This window comes from Sebastes fasciatus, chromosome 11, assembly GCF_043250625.1.
Source record: "Sebastes fasciatus isolate fSebFas1 chromosome 11, fSebFas1.pri, whole genome shotgun sequence".
Lineage (NCBI taxonomy): Eukaryota > Metazoa > Chordata > Actinopteri > Perciformes > Sebastidae > Sebastes > Sebastes fasciatus.
The window spans coordinates 30,907,679-30,927,811 of NC_133805.1; the positions used below are offsets into that span (position 1 = coordinate 30,907,679).

Here is a 20,133-nt window from a genome sequence, read left to right on the forward strand (position 1 = left end):
ATATATTTGATTAACAATACCCCGCCATTGGTCTAATGTTGGAGGATCAGTCTGCAACCACTTTCGAGTTATGGCTTTCTTACTACTTGCCAAGAGAATCTTTATTAAATATTTATCTTTTTGTAAAACAACTTCTGGTATGTTTCTGAGCCAAACCCTGATCTCCCTTCCTGAGTCGTCTTAACTGTTTGCCAGAACTTCCATGATGACAAAGGAAAGTCCTTCTCCGTAGCATCAACACATGGTATGGATATTACATTTCATGGATGAATAATTTCCTATTATGAGATGCATCTAATTGTGAATTCTCCATTTTGCTGTGAAGTAACAACTGCTGTTGCTTTACAGCTTTTGTCTTTCTTGGTGAATAATAAGCAGCTGGTAGAAGACGCTAGCCTCCCCGTCGGTGAATCAAACCCCAGTCTTCCGCGTGACAAGCGGAGATACTGTCCACTATACTAACGAGGACTGCTTCATCCCTGTTTTTGGCACGTCGAGGGACAGGTGGCGCTGTTCCAGTGTACAAAGAGATATGGAATGAGCCCTTAGGTGTGAATGTGTGCATGGTTGTCTGTCTCTAGTCTCAGCCCTGTGATAGTCTGCCGATCTGTCCAGGGTGTACCCCGCCTTCCTTTACCATTTATTCATTACCTTGAGGCATTTCTCCATCCTTGCCATTTCTCCATCCTTCCGTAGCAAATACACAGGAGCAGAACCCCCCTTCCCTGTCTCCCCCCACATAGCATAAACTATAACTACCAGACTACAGTACTACCGCACCTCCTCTTGTTGGTGTTCCGTTCTCTCTTCCATTGTTTCCAAATGAGACAATGTTTTCCAGAAATATGTCACATCATGTCCTGAATCTTTTTTCTACTGTTAAAGTCCACAGACTGCTGTCCTGTGTGAGGCACTGTTGGGATTTGAACCCAAAATCTCCCGTTTACGAGACATCACTTTTAAAATGTATTTATTTACTTTATAATTAAGTTTTAATGCATTTCTTATTGATTTAGAAAAACTATTTCTAATAATAAATGTTAATAAATGTTTATGAATGTATTTCTTGTTGTCCTTTATATTATTAAATATGATGTATTTCTGTATTATCTTCTTCAGCACTTCACTGGGTCAAAGACAACAATCTGAAAATATTATCTCAGATATTAAAAGTAATCTAGATACTAATACTACTACTACTACTAATAATAGTATTAATAATAATGATAATAATAATAATAATATTAATAATAATAATAACAATAGCATTAACAATAATAATAATAATAATAATAACAATAGTATTAACAATAATAATATAATTAATAATAATAATGATAATAATAGCATTAATAATAATAATAATAATGTTAATTATAATAATAAAAATAATAATAATCAAAGGGAACAGTGACTACAGAGTTTCATCTCCTGAAACCAGCTGTGTCCAGATGTGTTGATGTTTGTGATGACCTGAAGGATGAAGAGTAGATCCTCCTCTTCCTCCTCCTGAAGTTAAATAAACTGGAAGATGAAGATGAAGATGAAGATGAAGATGAAGATGAAGATGAAGATGAAGATGAAGATGAAGATGCATCACCATCACAGAGCTGACAGCAGGTTGTCACAGCACAGCGACGCTACACACATTAGGAAGAGAAGAAGAAGAAGAAGAAGAAGAAGAAGAAGAAGCCCCGCCCCCTCTGCAGGTAATTGACAGGGGATGAGTGGCGCCTCAGAGGAGAGCAGCTTCTGGAGCCAGACTCCGACAACAGATGAGCTAAATTAAGGTATTATTGGTTATATGCACACGACAACCTCTCCCTGTAAAACTTTAACAGAGTTCATACGACTCTTTAGCATGATTTGATGAATTCTGCTTGTAAATGATGTCAATAAGAATGAATTTAAGAGCGGTAGAGTTTCTCCTGCTCGGTTAGTTTAATTAATGATCAGAACAGCGAGAGCAGGTGGTCGCAGTAGAATCAGAGAATCACTCCTCCTGAGCCAGACTCCGTTTAAAATGTGAGCATATGTGATTCACGAGACATAACACACTTTTTCTTCTTCACAAATATAAATATATTTGACGAAACTTGACGGTGTTCTGCTCAGTTCGGCACATAAAGCATGTAAGTTCAGCAGAGTTTAATGCAGTTTTAACTCTCACAAGTCCTCTGCTGCTTCGCTAGCTGCTCGTGGGAACACTTAAGAACTGGTTTAAAAGTCTAAATGAAGCTGAAATAGTGAACCGTTATGTATGCCGAATTTATCAATGGGCTTTAATAAACAAACCGGATTGATGTTCCGAGTCATATTTGTGGAGTTGTGAACGTTTTTCACTAAAGTGAAAGAATGTATCAGTGAGTCTGGTGGATGTGTTTGTGTCAACGTGAGAACGGGCTGTTTCTGCTGAGACTAACGTGAGTCAGTGGGGCCTGTTATCACAGAAACGCTCATGGAGCTCATTATGTGGACAATAAGTCAAGTTAATGTACTATTTTACTATGTTCTTGGTGTTCTGTGACTGCTAATTGGGTTCTTTCTCTCTTCTCTTTCAGTTCTTTGGAGTCCGACGCTTCCGCGGCGCCCTTGAACGCCCCATGTAGAGCGGTCCGACAGCGACACCCGGTGGCGGGTCGGTGAACTGCAGCTGGTATGTTTGAATAGAAGCCAGAGGCAGACAGAAGGGTTCTCTTCCTGCTTCTAAGCAGCAGTTTAACTGGTGAAATAAAGAGATTAAAGTGTGATTGGATCCGTCAGACTCTCACATCAACACGTTTAATGTTCACAAGCAGCAAACACAGCACGACTAGACCAGAACCGCTGTAGACTGAGTCCAGATAGGAGCCACTTCAGAGGCATTCAGCAGCAGGACAAAGAGCAGGACATGCAGGCTGTTTTAATCCACATAGCAGCAGGGTCAGAGTGTGTCCAGGTCCTGGTTCAGGTCCAAATCAGTCTCCTGGGTCTGTTTTCTTATTGTGAAGCAGGTTCCAGACGTCCAGGAGCTTTCTCTGCTGCGAGCGTCCTCCTCGTCTCTTCCGGCTCGAAGGCGGCAGGATGATGTAATCCAGACCGGATCAGACCGGTTCCTGCTTTCTCTCTACCCCCCCCGCCCGTCTCTCACAGTGTGGCTCTACCAGCCCCCGCTAACCCCTGAGGGTCTGGAGGGGGGTCAGAGTCCTCCTGGAGGAGGGGCGTCGAGTCAGCCTTTTGTTCTCGCGCCTTCAGGCATCCAATCCTCAACGGCTGACGTCACCCCAGCCTGTCTAAATCTCCCAGCATGCCTCTGGAACACTCACAGGCTCAGCCTGAACTCGTACCACCTCAGACTAATCCAGACCAGAGCTGGAGAGCCATTATGGTTTAGTTAAGGTACCTAACCACCAGCACAGCCCCCAGACCTGTCTCTACTGTTCACATGTATTTACTAGAAGCCAGTAGAGTCTCGTCTGTCCTCCAGACCCTCAGTCTGGTCCCGTAAAGGACTAGTGCCTATAAAAACATCTCAGGATCTTACTCCTATTGCATTTACTTCGGTAATGCATATTCTAAAATTGGAACGATACAGAGAAGATTAGCATGGCCCCTGCGCAAGGATGACACGCAAATTCGTGAAGCGTTCCTTCTATTATGACTTTTCTGATCATTATGGGATGTTTTCTGATGTTTTAATGATTTTTTGGAAATTTTTAGAATTGTTTCTGATTATTTTCTGACTTTTCTATTTATTTTCTATGACTTTTCTGATTATTTTCTGATGTTTTATGACTGTCTGTGATGTTTATTGATTTTATGATTTTTTTTATGATTTGTGGTACTTATTGAGCTACTAAGTCATTTGAAAATACTAAGTCATTATTTTGAAATACTAACTCATTATTTTGAGGTATTAAGTCATTATTTTGAAATACTAAGTCATTATTTTGAAATACTAAGTCATTATTTTGAAATACTAACTCATTATTTTGAGATACTAAGTCATTATTTTGAAATACTAACTCATTATTTTGAGGTATTAAGTCATTATTTTGAAATACTAAGTCATTATTTTGAAATACTAACTCATTATTTTGAAATACAAAGTCATTATTTTGAAATACTAACTCATTATTTTGAGGTATTAAGTCATTATTTTGAAATACAAAGTCATTATTTTGAAATACAAAGTCATTATTTTGAAATACAAAGTCAATATTTTGAAATACAAAGTCATTATTTTGAAATTCAAAGTCATTAATTTGAACTACTAAGTCATTAATTTGAACTACTAAGTCATTAATTTGAAATACAAAGTCATTATTTAGAAATACTAAGTCAAATACACTTGACAGCAAATACACTTGACAAACCATTTACAATAACAGAATTCTATAACCCACTCAAACTCATATTCATCGAACCACTTGCAGCAGCCATCCATCAAAAAGTAAACATCACAGGAATCCAAACAAACAATATGCATCACAAGGTCAGCCTTTATGCAGACGACATTCTACTTTACTTACAAAATCCTTCATCTTCATTACCCGAAACCATCCGCCTCATAAATACTTTTTCTAAAATATCTGATTACACTATCAACTGGTCTGAATCCAGCATTCTCCCACTCAGCCCTAATATTTGGGATGTGGCAGTTCCAACACCACTCACCTTTCTGCCAACTGGTAATATCACATACCTATGAATCAACATTTCACCCAGGCTGTCGGACAAGCAGGGTAAGGGCAAGGATGGAGAATAACTTCAGGGTAAGGGCAAGGATGGAGAAGGACTTCAGGGTAAGGGCAAGGATGGAGAAGAACTTCAGGGTAAGGGCAAGGATGGAGAAGAACTTCAGGGTAAGATCAAGGATGGAGAAGAGCTTCAAGGTAAGTAAAGGTTGTTAAACTACAGTAAACAGTAAAACAGTGAGGGATGGTAGTAAATGATATAGAACAATAGTAAAAAGATTAATAGTGCTCCGGTGAACAGTTAAAAGATGGTTCAAGAGTTGTATGATGATGCACATCTGCAACGCACCAGAGTTTGATTAAAACTAAATGTTGCGGGGGGTCGAGGGACTTCGCTTTGGCATACTTCACCCAGCGCGACTTCGTATTACCTACAACGGAGTGGAGAAAATGTTTACGTCGCCCGATGAAGCCCAGAAATACATCACGAAAAACATTACAAAACAAGCGGCTGATCCTCGTTAATGACTGGCTCTCATGGAAGGAGGATATTATTTCTTACTGTAGGCTGTCCAAACTGATTTGACATAATCTCAAACCAGCCTGTCTGGGTAAGTGACGTGATGATGTCAAGCTAATGTCAGTAGCCTATAAGCCTGTTAATGTACACTGTTGATTTTCATTTGTTATATTATACAGTAGTGTGTAATATTTAGATAGCAATTGCAGATATGTCTAACTTCCTGATGTGAGGTATTTTTTCTTTTCTTTTTTTTTTCTTTCTTTGTTTAAACCATGGTGAATTAAAATAAGTTAGTTGGGAAATTATTTAAAGCATTAGGAGGTTGATTTGAATTTAACTTGATATAATCTATACCAGCCTGTTTGCCTATTTACTCTGGGTATAGTGTTAAGCCAATATCAGGTTAATGTCAAGGTCCGTATGCAGGCCTAAATTATTTGCTTGCTACAATTGGTATGTTATCTTTATACATTTGCAGTATGTAGCCTCTTGATGTGAGTTCATATATAAATAAATGGAAGGTTAAAGTGAGTTAGTTGAAACCTTACTGAGGGTTATTTTATTTTATATTGATATCTACGCCCAGAAGTTTTCATGTTTTGTTGAGTTTAGCTTCTAGTTTAGTAGTTTCCCCAATACAAGCACATAGTGTGGATATTGTTACTTTGGGAAGAAGGTTCAACCCAGCTAGGATGGGTGAGAAGGGAAGGGAAATGAGGGACTTAAAGGGTTTTCTGTACTTGGGTTTATTTTTTCATTTGGCTTACATCATATGTTATATTATTTTTTATTTTTTTTATTTGAGCAACGATAGGGGCATAACATGCAAATTATTATTTGTCACTAGATATACTCATTATCTCTGGCCATGGTACACAATATGACTTTAGGAATGATGGCTACATGCCCAATTTCTTTTGTGAGCTGGAATGTTAAGGGGATGAACCATCATGTGAAACGCAAGAGAGTCCTGACACATTTGCATCAGTTAAAGGTGGATATTGCCTTCCTTCAGGAAACTCATCTGAATATATCTGACCACTCACGTTTGCATACTAGATGGGTTGGTGAAGTTTATCATTCAAAATCTCAGTGTAAGTCAAGAGGAGCAGCAGTCCTTATTAGTAAGTATGTGCCTTTTATTTCTTCTCAGATTTGTGCAGACCCAATGGGCCGATATGTGATTGTTACAGGCAAATTATATAACATCCCAGTTATCTTAGCTAGTGTCTATGCCCCTAATTGGGACGACGCTGCTTTCTTCACTAATTTCTTCTCCCGATTACCTGATTTAAACGAACATCATTTGTTGATAGGTGGAGACATGAACTGCGTGATATCCCCTAGTCTAGACCGTAGCGCTGCCAAAACTACACCAACTTCTAAAGCTGCCCTTTCAATTCAGCTGTTTCTTGATACTTATGGGATGGTTGATGTTTGGCGTGCTCTCAATCCTACTGTTCGCAAGTATTCCTTCTTTTCAGCTGTTCATAAAACATTTTCACGCATTGATCATATCATAATGGATAAGAATCTTCTCCCTTTGGTGCAGGAATGTGACTACCATACGATTGTAATCTCTGATCATGCTCCCCTTAAACTGAAGCTTAATCTACCAACCTCAAAAAACGCTTACAGACCATGGCGACTCAACCCACTTTTACTTTCAGATAAAACATTTTCAGATTTTATCTCATCACAGATTGATTTTTTTCTAGAAATTAATCAAACACCAATGATGTCATCATCAACAGTATGGGAAGCACTTAAGGCATATTTGAGGGGCCAAATTATTTCTTATAACGCACATCTACGGAAAACCAGAAATTTCCGTGCTAATGAATTGATGACTCAGATTGGTAATCTTGACTCACAATTGGCAACATCCCCATCAGCCGATGGCATTAAAGAACGTTTACTCCTCCAAAAAGAATTTGATTTATTAACCACACAAAAAGCTGAGAACCTCCTGATTAGATCTCATCATACATACTACGAGCATGGTGAAAAAACAGGGAGGATCCTTGCACACCAACTTCGCCAAAAAGCAGCAAGGCAGGCAATCCCTGAGATCCGGGATGAGTCTGGAATGGTCTGTATAGATCACTCTGACATTAACTCACGCTTTTTACGGTTTTATCATAACTTGTATACATCTGAATCGTTGAAAGATGATTACTTGATTAAATCATTTCTTCAAAGTGTTGAGATCCCTCATATAGACCCTGTGACAGCTGCCGAGCTAGAGTCTCCGTTTTCAATTGGAGAAATTGAGATGGCCATCAGGAGTATGCAATGTGGAAAATCCCCTGGCCCAGACGGGTATCCATCGGAATTCTTTAAGAAATTTTCAAATCAATTGGCTCCAATTTTAAACTCTGTATATAACGACTCCCTGTCAGCTGGCTCACTGCCTGAAACATTACGACAAGCTACCATATCACTTATTCTGAAAAAAGGCAAAAATCAACAGGAATGTGGTTCCTACCGTCCTATTTCCTTGATCAATGTGGACAGCAAAATCCTGGCAAAAATGATTGCTCGCCGTCTTGAAACAGTCCTCCCAACCATAATCTCTCCTGACCAGACGGGCTTTGTAAAAAATCGACTGTCCTCTTTCAACATCAGGCGCTTATACGATATAATTTATGGTCCCTCTCCACCCGACGAACCGGAAGTGGTGATATCTCTAGATGCCGAAAAGGCTTTTGATCGGGTGGAGTGGGACTATTTATTTTGTACTCTTGAGAGATTCGGATTTCACCTCCTTTTCAACTAACACGAGGGACGAGACAGGGGTGTCCTCTGTCCCCCCTTCTTTTTGTGATTACGATTGAGCCGTTGGCTATAGCTTTGCGTAATAATAAGGATATTAAAGGTATTACAAGGGCAGGGTTGGAACATAACGTCTCGCTATACGCAGACGATATGCTACTCTACCTGTCTGACCCACCCTCCTCTCTTCCTGCAGCTCTTAATCTCTTAATTGAATTTGGCAAAGTTTCTGGCTATAAAGTAAATACACAAAAAAGTGAATTGATGCCCATAAATTTGGCAGCAAGAGACTCCCTGTTTATTCGTACTGTGCCGTTTAAAGTGTGCATGGACAAAATTAAATATCTTGGTGTGTGGGTCACATCCAATTTTAAAGACCTCTTCTCAGCAAATTTCCCTCCTTTTCTGTCCTCTCTCAAGGAGGATATTAATCGTTGGGATCTGCTACCCTTATCTCTGGCAGGTAGAATTAACGCTATAAAGATGAACTTATTGCCTAAACTTCTTTGTATGTTTCAGTCTATACCAGTCTTCTTAACTAAAACATTTTTCATTTCCCTGGACAGAAAGCTTTCTTCTTTCATTTGGAGTAAGAAGAATCCACGTATACGCAAAGCTATACTACAGAGACCTCGGCAGCAGGGAGGGCTTAGTCTGCCAAACTTTCAGTTCTACTATTGGGCAGCAAATATCAAATTTATTTCCTATTGGATGGAAGGAACTGAAGTAACAGCTGTGCCTGAATGGCTAATACTAGAGAGAGACTCTTGTAAGAACACCTCATTACTTGCCTTATTATGCTCTAGCCTGCCATACTCAGAGCCTATTACTAAATATACTTGTAACCCAGTTGTTATTCATTCTTTAAAAATTTGGAAACAATTCAGACAATCCTTCGAGATCTGTAAATTTTCAATACTGGCTCCCATTGTAAATAACCATGCATTCCTGCCGCCTTTGACGGATGCCTTATTCAGTGATTGGCAGAGAAATGGGATTTGTTCATTTAAAGACATGTTCATAAATGGCTCATTTGCCTCTTTTGAGCAGATTGTTCAGAAATTCAATATTCCCAGGTTACACTTTTTCAGATACCTACAAACTCGCAGCTTCATGTCTTCAAATATCATTCAATTCCCTACACAGCCGCTAAACACGCTCCTAGACTAGACATCACATCATCCAGAAAGGGAAAGATAGGTGACATATATTCCTTATTAATGAGAGAAAATATGACAAGTCCCCTAAAAAAAACTCCCTTAAAAATCAGTGGGAGGGGGACCTTGGTGTTGTTATTTCAGATACTATCTGGTCAAAAATGATGAGGGGAATATACTCATCTTCCATATGTATGAGACATACTGTCATGCAGTTTAAAATTTTTCATCGACTGCACTGGACCAAAGTTGAACTCCCAATTCAAATCCGATATAGACACCATGTGTGACCGCTGCAAGCAGAACCAGGCCACTCTAATTCACATGTTTTGGGATTGTCCTAAACTATCTAATTTTTGGCAATTAATTTTCAATATGCTTTCCAAAACTACCGACAGATTTTTAGAACCATCAGCTTGTCTTGCTTTGTTTGGGGTGGTACCACAAAATTTTACGTTAAACAACAATAAACTAAACCTTCTATCTTTTACTACGCTGGTGGCCAGACGACAAATTTTGATTAGATGGAAGGATTGCAACCCTCCAACATTTGCACAATGGCTCAGAGACATGTTATATTTTATTAAGTTGGAGAAAATTAGGTATACTATTAAAGGGTCAGCCGAGAAGTTTTCATTGATCTGGCAACCTTTTCTTAGTCACGTTGACTCTTTAGACTCAGATAACTTTGTGGCTGATTAAAGTTTGATGTATGTGTGTGTATGTATGTGTATATGTATGTACGTATATGTATGTACATATATGTATGTGTATGTATATGTATGTGTATGTATATGTATATGGATATTTGACCAGGAACATTTCAAAGGAAAAGTGCCCTAAATGACAGGGTGTAACACCCTAGACCTCTATCAATTTATCATGATTTATGTTTATTTATTATTATTATTATTATTTATTTATTTTTATTTATTTATCTATGTATTTATATTCATTCTTGTACACTTTATTTACATATATATATATATATATATATATTTTTTTTTTTTTCTGAGTGCCCTCCGGGTATTGTCATGGGTGGGGGGTGGGGGGTGGGGGGGTTATATACCAGTCCAAACATGTTTGTGCAATGGATTGTAAGAGTTGTATTAGCAAAATGTATAAATAAACTCTGTTTAAAAAAAACAAAACTAAATGTTGGCATGTGCCAGCGCCCTTAGGGCCTTGCGGTATGTATAGTATAGTATATGTATAGTATATGTATAGTAGTATCCTGGTTATGATCAAGATTTTTGAATATGTGGTTTATTTCTTGAAGCTCTGCTCGGTTGTAGAAACCCAGATAAGCCCTTATCCCACTTTTAAGAAGCTGGAATGCTCTGATAGATACTCTGGCATGGAAACAGCTTTTTCACCTTATTTGCACAGCAGATGACCTTGTTTGTCTCCTCAGACTGAAACCTGAAGACTGTACTACAACACAGCAAGACCACATCAGTCCTGAACCACATCAGTCCGGTTCAGTCCGGTTCCGATGACGTTTCCCTGATCCCAGACCCAGCTGTTGAACCAGAATCAGGGTCTGGGTGGACAAAGATCTCTCATCTCCCCCCCACCCCCCCCCCCTTTGAAATGAAAGTAAGCCTTCTGCATTAAACAGACTCTCACATGATGATCTTTTTAAATGTGAGGTTATAATAACATCATTCTGTCAGCCTGAAACAAGAACACAGTCTGAGACGACGATCCACAGTTCAGCACAGAAGGCCTGTTTTTATTGAACACCTCAAATCATTCAAAGGTTACATTCAATATAATAATAATAATACTGTGTGTGTGTATATATATATATATATATATATATGTATATATAAATGGTACAGAGATAGAGCCAGATGCTGCTGGTCCAGACAGTGATGACTGATTACAACATGCTGTTTGATTATTGACACCATGAGAGTGAAACATCATCTCCCTTCTATCAGCTGAGGATGAACACGTGAAGTATCTAAAGTCTTTGTCCTCAGCTGCAGTGAACAAGGAGCATTATTTAGATGTAAAGCTTCATCTACACACATCTACACAGCTGTGTGTGTTTCCTCCTCTACATCTGTTCACTCTGGAAACAACAACAGTAGAAAACAATACAACTACAGACGGTTTGTTCTATAGTCGGCTGAAACACCACCTGAGAGGTCAAATAAAGTAGCTGTCTGTCTCTCTGTCTGTCTGTCTGTACTGTATGTCTCTGTCTGTGTTTCTATAGAGAAGGACATTAATAATAAAGAGACATCAGAGAGACTGAAACACACAACAACAGGAGGAGGTAACTCTGTTTGGATCCTGCCTCCTCTTCTCAGCCAGCCAGTCCTCCACAGAGCATCCTGAAGTGATGTCCTCTGTCCCGGCTGTGTCCACAGACCAGACAGATGTAACGCTCCGTCTTCAGTCCAGCAGGGACTGGATCAGCTTGGGGACGCACTGATAACCTGGCTGGACATCAGGACCCTGCACCTCCTCCTGAAAAGAAACACAAGAAAGGAAGAGAAGAAGTTGTGAAACATGTAACCTTAAGCGCTGTGAAACATGTAACCTTAACCCTACCACATCACAATAAAGGATTCTAATATCTACACTGTCATCATTATTGTCACTAGTAGCCCCTGTCACACAGCAGAATCAGAGAACAGAGGATTTAAGAAATGCTCCTCTTCCTCCTAGTTCTGCTGATATCTGTGTCCTCAGCAGGTGAAGTCCTGAACCAGAGGACACATACAGCTACATTACAGTGGTTTCCTCCTCTCACATCTGTATGTCATCAATACCAAACTAAAGCATCACAACATGTTCATCATCACATGTTCTGACATCTTTATATACAGTAGGTGCATGAACAGATGTGGGTTAGCTGTCTGTCAACAGCTGTATTAACACACAGCTAACTGTACTAACAGATAGCTGTTAGTACAGTTAGCTGTGTATTAATACAGCTGTATTAACAGCTGTATTAATACAGCTGTATTAACAGACAGCTAACTGTATTAACAGCTGTATTAATACACAGCTAACTGTATTAACTGAATACAGCTGTCTGTTAACAGCTGTATTAACAGACAGCTGTTAGTACAGTTAGCTGTGTATTAATACACAGCTAACTGTACTAACAGATAGCTGTTAGTACAGTTAGCTGTGTATTAATACACAGCTAACTGTACTAACAGATAGCTGTTAATACAGTTAGCTGTGTATTAATACAGCTGTATTAACAGCTGTATTAATACAGCTGTTAATACAGCTGTATTAATACACAGCTAACTGTATTAACAGCTGTATTAATACACAGCTAACTGTATTAACTGAATACAGCTGTCTGTTAACATCTGTATTAACAGCTCTACTGGACTGTAGACCTCCAGACACATGAATGAAAGTAGCCTCGTGTTTCTTGGCTCTACATGATAATCACGAGAGATCAGTTTAATGGAAGCAGATGGATCAGATAATAAGATAATATCAGGTGATATTAAACAGGTGAGTTAGAGCTACAGCAGAGTGTTAGTGATGTTAGCAGCCAGCAGCTGAATAAAACAGGTTAAACAGCATGAACGTTAGCTGGTTAACACGAAGCAGTGATTCATAGTGTAACGTTATAAGTTCATAGAGTAACATTAAAGTTTGACGTTATTAAAACTATAAACTATAATCTCTATAGCATCACGGTGGTTGTTGACATCACTCAGGTATCAGTCAACGGGCCGTAAAAAGCCGTAAAAACACCTCAGCTAGCTCCGCGCGGTAACGTCAGACATGAATGTGTGTTTTTATAGAGTTATACGCTCATAATTAATGAATAATAACATATTTAACTCACGTAGTAGCGCCGCTGTCAGGCTGACGGCGAGAATCCAACATGGAGGATGTTCGCTTTGGCTTTGACCCGCCCTACGAGGCTCCCGATTGGCTCTGACCAATTGTGTCATCGAGCTGATTGGACGGCAAAAAGCTTGGATCGTCTGACTGGCTCTCGCCAACTGTGTCAGGGCTTGTTCCAACTGTGTCATATTGAGCGGAGGGAGGGAAGAGGAGTTCTGCTCCTGTGTATCTGCCGCGGAGCAGAAGGTCAGTGGTTCGACACAAAGGTAAGTAAGTAAAATAAAAAATATACATCATAAATGAAAACAAGGAGGAGAAGGAGTTTATTGACCTCCCTGTATAAAATGACCTGTGGTGAACTCTAGGATAATCACAGCCTCATGAAACTTTACAGCCACAAACTAGAGACCTAGAGCATTCAGAGGATGGATGGATGGATGGATGGATGGATCAGACTAAAGTCCTAGAGCATTCAGAGGATGGATGGATCAAACTAGAGACCTAGAGCATTCAGAGGATGGATGGATCAAACTAGAGACCTACAGCATTCAGAGGATGGATGGATTAAAATAGAGACCTAGAGCAAAAGTCAAAATTTTTTTATCCCAAATCACAGCATGGTGTTCCTCTTCCTGTTGACCCACAGTGCTGAGCTGCATCTCAAATGTCCCTCAGTCCCCGCCCTGGTCTCCCCCCCCCCCCCCCCCCCCCGTGTCCTCATTTCCTCCCTCCATTCCTCCACAGTTTTTCTGCCAACCGATGCGCAGTACGCGACTCCTCCAATGCGAGTGTGGCCGGTGTTGATCATCCTGGGCTTGCCACACTTGCTGCAGGTGTACTGCAACATCGGCCGGCGGGTTTTGCTCCTGGGCGGCGGCCCCAGCCCTGCGGCAGCTTCGGCCGCCTTCCTCTTCCTGTACATCGTGGACCGGGACAGTTTTTTTTTGGTGCAGAAAGAGGAGGCTGGCCAGCAGGGGGAGGAGTGATAAGGTCACCCGGGTGCGGTGCTGGAGGAGGACGAGGATGGGGGTGGCCACCAGATGAGGGTCCTGGCTGCTCCTCATCTGGTGGAGGGGGAGTAGGGAGTGGAGGGGGAGGAGGGGGACCTTGATGTGAGGGTCCTGGCTGGTCCTCGGGGACATTGAAGCTAAAGGGCTGTCCTTACCCGACCTGTACAGAGGACAGCCCTTTAGCTGGAGGACGACGCCAGTTCCCTGCAGCAGCTTATCCCTCCCCGCCCCTTTCTGGCGCCGAGAGAACCTGGAAGACAAACACAGGCTGTTTTTAGGCTCCTCATCTAACATCAATGACAGTAGAGATTACAACACATCAACACAGCTTCATGTTTAACTCTTACCACTGGGACAGGGTCCTCTGACTCAGCTCAAAGAGCTGGATTTCGGTCTGAGCCATCATCCTCAGCTTGCCAGCACTGCTGATGGCCACGTAGTCTGCGAGGACGAGGGACCAGTGAGTCCCTGTGACCCCCCCCCCCGAACCGCGTGGCCGCGGGGTTGAGCTGGCTGCAAATGGCCTCCACCAGGCGGCTGGTGCTGGGCCAAGTTGCAGGGCCCGAGCACGGTCCAAGAAGACAGCTGAAAAAGTAGTGGAGAGCACAGTGTGGGTTAGTATACAGCAGATATTTAGAGGAAACAGTCATTATTTGAAAACAGTCCTACCGTTCCACACTCTCCTTGCCAGGAAAGGCGGGGCTCTTCCCCTTCGCTGCCTTGAACCGCTCTATAGGCTGCCTCTCCCGGTATCTGGGAGGGTAGACGACCTGCTGTTTGTCCTGCTCTGGCAGGCGATTCCAGAGCAGGATGAGTCGGTCTACCCTTCTGTCAGAAAGGACCTCATGAGGACCTGCCCGTACTCGTTACCAACGTTAGTAACCCAGGTGGCCGTACCTGTGAGCTTCTTCATCACCTTGAGGGAGAGAGATTTCAACTGTTAATATGAGTGTATAAACACACACAGATGCCTTGCACACACATTCCAGATATCTAGCATGCTAAATATCTGGACCTGTTGGGGACTCCTGCCAGAAGCTACAGCCAATGAGAGCGCAAGACACAGGTTGAGGGGAACCTGGGGTCACAGTAGGAACTTATTGTGTGTTAAGACGACATCAATATCAGATGACTTCGAATGTCTTGTGGTGTGAACATAGCTATCCACCTACTAACTTTCCCAACAGAGTCACCCTTCTACTGTGACCATAATCCCTATTGGAGATGCTGGGGATTGAACCCCGGGCCTCATACATGCAAAGCTTGCCCTCTACCACTGAGCTACATCCCCTGTACTTTTTGGGAGTTTTTGACAGTCTTTTGTGTTGTGTGTGTTTTTGTGTTTAACTTCTTCATATTTGTCTAATATAGCTTAGTCCTCCTTTGTAAAATGTGCCGCTCTGCCTGTGTGTTTGCAAGTCAGTAGACTTGTCCATGTCTGTGATTGGTCATATGCTGCAAATACCGCCCCGTTCATGTGAAAACGCTCATACCCAGACTGAGAAAGCCTGGGTTGATTTACCGAGTTGATAACCACCGTTGTAGGACCGCTTAGCGGGATCTCGTTTGTTAGGGTTAGTGAAGCCAGATAACGAGAAGTTACCCTGGGTATGTTGAATTTGCTTCGTAGTACAGACCATTGGTCAAAAGTTGAATGTTGTGATGAAGAAACAGACAGCTCCTGTGTTGAACTCTTTGCAACTATTTTTTACATTTTGGATATGTATGCAACTTTGATTTGAGAGAAGAAGACAACAAAAAACAGAGGCGCTGTGGCTTAGTGGTTAAAGTGCCTGTCTTGTAAACAGTAGATCTTGGGAAAAGAGATTCAGGACATGATGTGACATTGTCCTGGAAAAACATTGTCTCATTTGGAAAGAATGGAAGAAAGAATGGAATGAACACCAACAAGAGGAGGTGGTGTAGTACTATAGTACTATAGTCTGGTGACGTGTCCAGGGTGTACCCCGCCTTCACATAATGTCAGCTGGGATCTGCTCCAGCCCCCCCCGCGACCCTGAATAGGATGAGCGGGTACAGATAATGGATGGATGGATGTTTATCTCTGCCAGCTCTGTACCAATGTTTTAGTCTAGGCAGGAAAACTAAATAGTTAAGTTTAGAGGAAGACTGTTGTTCTGGTTAAATGTTGACTGTTGGAGTGAAGAAACAGACAGAATGGAAGAAGCTATCAGTGAGTTTCTAAGTGTTTTGAATCCAGTACTGTTTACATCCATGTTTACTAGCTTGTTGTCTTCTTGCAACGGGTAGCTGCAGCTGTAGGAGGCGCTGTGGCTTAGTTGGTTAAAGTGCTTGTCTTGTAAACAGGAGATCCAGGGTTCAAATCCCAGCAGTGCCTTTTGTTTGCAGAGATTGTCTCTCTCTTTGGACTAAATGCATTTCATATGAACTACCCAGTACAAGTTTGTTTAACCCCCGACCACAGTCAGCATCGCATGCACCTGAAACCACACCAAACAGTAATGTCACAGGGTCTCGGAGTACACCTGTACATCACTGCAGCATGGTGAGAAGTTAAAGGTGCCCTGTTTAGTTTTCTTGTAAACAAACAAAGTTCATGTTTACATCATAGAAATAGAATAGAAGTAGAATGCCCATCAAACTGTTTTCCATGGTCATTTGACTACTGCAGGAGGTGCTGTGGCTTAGTTGGTTAAAGTGCCTGTCTAGTAAACAGGAGATCCTGGGTTCAAATCCCAGCAGTGCCTGGTTGTTGCAGAAATGAGCTCTTAAATGAAGTCTGTCATGTTTATCTCTGCCAACTCAATATCAAGTGGTTTAGTTTAGGCTGGAAAACTCGGTAGTTAAGTTTAGAGAAAGACTGGTTCCGGTTAAAAGTTGACTGTTGTGATGAGGAAACAGAGAGCTCCAGTGTTGAACTCTTTTTTACATTTTGGATATGAATGCAGCTTTGATGTGAGAGAAGAAGACAGCAAAAAACAGTGGCGCTGTGGCTTAGTGGTTAAAATGCCTGTCTTGTAAACAGGAGATCTTGGGTTCAAACCCCAACAGTGCCTCACACAGAACAGCATTCTGTGGACTTTATAAGTAGAAGAGTTCTTCAGGACATGATGTGACTTCTTTCTGGAAAAACATTGTCTCATTTGGAAACAATGGAAGAGAGAACGGAATGAACACCAACAAGAGGAGGTGCGTTAGTACTACAGTCTGGAAGTTAGGGTTTGAGAGGGAAGGGGGATTCTGCTCCTGAGTTTTTGCTGCGGAGCTGAAGGTCGCGGGTTTCATTCCCACCTGAGGCAAGGATGGAGAAATGTGTCAAGGTAATGGATAAATGGTAAAGGTAAGCGGGGTACACCCTGGACAGATCGGCAGACTATCACAGGGCGGACACTAGAGACAGACAACCATTCACACTCACATTCACACCCACGGGCTCATTCGTTTGATTCCCCGACGGGGAGGGTAGCGTCTTCTACCAGCTGCTTATTATTCACCAAGAAAGACAAAAGTTGTAAAGCAACAGCAGTTGTTACTTCACAGCAGAATGGAGAATTCACAATTAGTCCATGAAATGTGATATTCATACCATATGTTGATTTCCGGGAGGCTACGGAGAAGGACTTTCCTTTGATACCGTGGAAGTTCTGGCAAACTGTTAGACGACTCAGGAAAGGAGAGCAGGGTTTGGCTCAGGCTTTGTTCAGCAGGGGAGGAGAACTGCTGACCCTGACTGAGGATATTGTCAAACTGTTTTCCATGGTCATTTGATTACTGCAGGAGGTGCTGTGGCTTAGTTGGTTAAAGTGCCTGTCTAGTAAACAGGAGATCCTGGGTTCAAATCCCAGCAGTGCCTGCTTGTTGCAGAAATGAGCTCTTAAATGAAGTCTGTCATGTTTATCTCTGCCACCTTTTACATCAAGGGTTTAGTTTAGGCACGGACTTAGTAGTTAACTTTAGAGAAAGACTGGTTCTGGTTAAAAGTTGACTGTTGAGATGAGAAAACAGAGAGCTCCTGTGTTGAACTCTTTGTAACTCTTTTAACTTTTAACATTTTGGATGTTAATGCAGCTTTGATATGAGAGAAGAAGACAACAAAAAACAGAGCCGCTAATAGTAGTAAAGAGATTCAGGACATGATGTGACATCGTTCTGAAAAAACATTGTCTCCTTTGTAAGGAAGTGAAAGGAAACAATGGAAGAAAGAACGGAATGAACACCAACAAGAGGAGGTGGTGTAGTACTTTAGTCTGGTGACCTGTCCAGGGTGTACCCTGCCTACACATAATGTCACCTCGGATCCGCTCCAGCCCCCACACAACCTTAATAGGACAAGCGATAACAGATAATGGATGGATGGATGTTTATCTCTGCAAGCTCTATATCAAGGATTTAAGCCAGGAAGGAAAACTACATAGTTAAGTTTAGAGAAAGACTGTAGTTATGGTTAAATGTTGACTTTTGGAGTGAAGAAACAGACAGAATGGAAGAAATTATCAGTACGTTTTTAAGTGTTTAAAATCCAGGATAGTTTACAGCCATGTTTACTAGTTTGTTGTGTTTGTGCAATAGGGAGCAACAACTGGAGAAGGTGCTGTGGCTTAGTTGGTTAAAGTGCCTGTTTAGTAAACAGGAGATCCTGGGTTCAAATCCCAGCAGTACCTGGTTGTTGCAGAAAAGAGCTCTCAAATGAAGTCTGTCATGTTTATCTCTGCCACCTCTATATCAAGGGTTTAATTTAGGCTGGAAAAATCGGTAGTTAAGTTTAGAGAAAGACTGGTTCCGGTTAAAAGTTGACTGTTGTGATGAGGAAACAGAGAGCTCCAGTGTTGAACTCTTTTTTACATTTTAGATATGAATGCAGCTTTGATGTGAGAGAAGAAGACAGCAAGAAACAGTGGCGCTGTGGCTTAGTGGTTAAAATGCCTGTCTTGTAAACAGGAGTTATTGGGTTCAAACCCCAATAGTGCCTCACACAGAACAGCATTCTGTGGACTTTAAAAGGAGAAGAGTTCTTCAGGACATGATGTGACTTTTTTCTGGAAAAACATTGTCTCATTTGGAAACAATGGAAGAGAGAACGGAATGAACACCAACAAGAGGAGGTGCTTTAGTACTACAGTCTGGAAGTTATGGTTTGAGAGGTCACGTGGATTCTGCTCCTGTGTTTTTGCTGCGGAGCTGAAGGTCGTGGGTTCCATTCCCACCTGAGGCAAGGATGGAGAAATGTGTCAAGGTAATGGATAAATGGTAAAGGTAAGCGGGGTACACCCTGGACAGATCGGCAGACTATCACAGGGCGGACACTAGAGACAGACAACCATTCACACTCACATTCACACCTACGGGCTCATTCCATATCTCTGTATATTCCCTGTATACACTGGAACAGTGCCACCTGTCCATTGACGTGCCAAAACCAAGGATGAAGCAGTCCTCGTTAGTATAGTGGACAGTATCTCCGCTTGTCACGCGGAAAACCGGGGTTCGATTCCCCGACGGGGAGGGTAGCGTCTTCTACCAGCTGCTTATTATTCACCAAGAAAGACAAAAGTTCTAAAGCAACAGCAGTTGTTACTTCACAGCAGAATGGAGAATTCACAATTAGTCCATGAAATGTGATGTTCATACCATATGTTGATTTCCGGGAGGCTACGGAGAAGGACTTTCCTTTGGCATCGTGGAAGTTCTGGCAAACTGTTAGACGACTCAGGAAGGGAGAGCAGGGTTTGGCTCAGGCTGTGTTCAGCAGGGGAGGAGAACTGCTGACCCTGACTGAGGATATTGTCATGCGGCGGAAAGGGGAGCGGAACATCAGGTTGAAATTTGTGCAGTGCGAACTAGCTATAAGGAGAACTGAAAACTGACAGTATACTGTTGCTTGGTATTGTTGTTAGAAAGTAAGCAGTAAAGCTGGGGACACACCAAGCCGACATCAAAAATCCAGCGGCAACGAAAGCCGCCTGTTGCGTCGCCTCGCGTCACCTTTGTTTTGGCCGACAAGTTGCACTTGAATACACCGCAAAGACTACAGCCGACGGCCAGTTAGCACGTACGTTCTGTGCCTGCCTGAGATGAAATAACTCTCCCTACCAGCAGGTCGCGGTAGTGTGTGCTTGTCATTCAAAAAGGGAAACCGGAAGACCGAGGACGGCGGATATACAAGCCTTTATTATGAT

General features: G+C 41.8%; 2 long non-coding RNA genes and 6 other non-coding genes across 8 annotated transcripts; 7 read left to right on the forward strand and 1 right to left on the reverse strand.

The window, feature by feature from the left end:
* Positions 1 to 2,188: 2,188 nt before the first annotated feature.
* LOC141777758 (uncharacterized) lies at positions 2,189 to 3,636 on the forward strand. The gene is made up of 2 exons (XR_012595962.1): positions 2,189 to 2,656; positions 2,991 to 3,636. It is a non-coding gene; the product is annotated as an uncharacterized LOC141777758 (long non-coding RNA).
* On the forward strand, positions 3,531 to 3,637 carry LOC141777833 (U6 spliceosomal RNA). Its single transcript, XR_012595997.1, has one exon. It is a non-coding gene; the product is annotated as a U6 spliceosomal RNA (small nuclear RNA).
* Positions 3,638 to 10,840: 7,203 nt separating this feature from the next.
* On the reverse strand, positions 10,841 to 13,064 carry LOC141776295 (uncharacterized). The gene is made up of 2 exons (XR_012595733.1): positions 12,964 to 13,064; positions 10,841 to 11,612 (listed from the first exon to the last, which is right to left on the reverse strand). It is a non-coding gene; the product is annotated as an uncharacterized LOC141776295 (long non-coding RNA).
* A 3,196-nt stretch (positions 13,065 to 16,260) lies between these two features.
* Positions 16,261 to 16,334, forward strand: trnat-ugu (transfer RNA threonine (anticodon UGU)). Its single transcript has one exon. It is a non-coding gene; the product is annotated as a tRNA-Thr (tRNA).
* Positions 16,335 to 16,630: 296 nt separating this feature from the next.
* trnat-agu (transfer RNA threonine (anticodon AGU)) lies at positions 16,631 to 16,704 on the forward strand. Its single transcript has one exon. It is a non-coding gene; the product is annotated as a tRNA-Thr (tRNA).
* Positions 16,705 to 16,940: 236 nt separating this feature from the next.
* Positions 16,941 to 17,013, forward strand: trnat-ugu (transfer RNA threonine (anticodon UGU)). Its single transcript has one exon. It is a non-coding gene; the product is annotated as a tRNA-Thr (tRNA).
* A 723-nt stretch (positions 17,014 to 17,736) lies between these two features.
* trnat-agu (transfer RNA threonine (anticodon AGU)) lies at positions 17,737 to 17,810 on the forward strand. Its single transcript has one exon. It is a non-coding gene; the product is annotated as a tRNA-Thr (tRNA).
* A 734-nt stretch (positions 17,811 to 18,544) lies between these two features.
* trnat-agu (transfer RNA threonine (anticodon AGU)) lies at positions 18,545 to 18,618 on the forward strand. The gene has a single exon. It is a non-coding gene; the product is annotated as a tRNA-Thr (tRNA).
* The last annotated feature ends 1,515 nt before the right edge of the window (positions 18,619 to 20,133 follow it).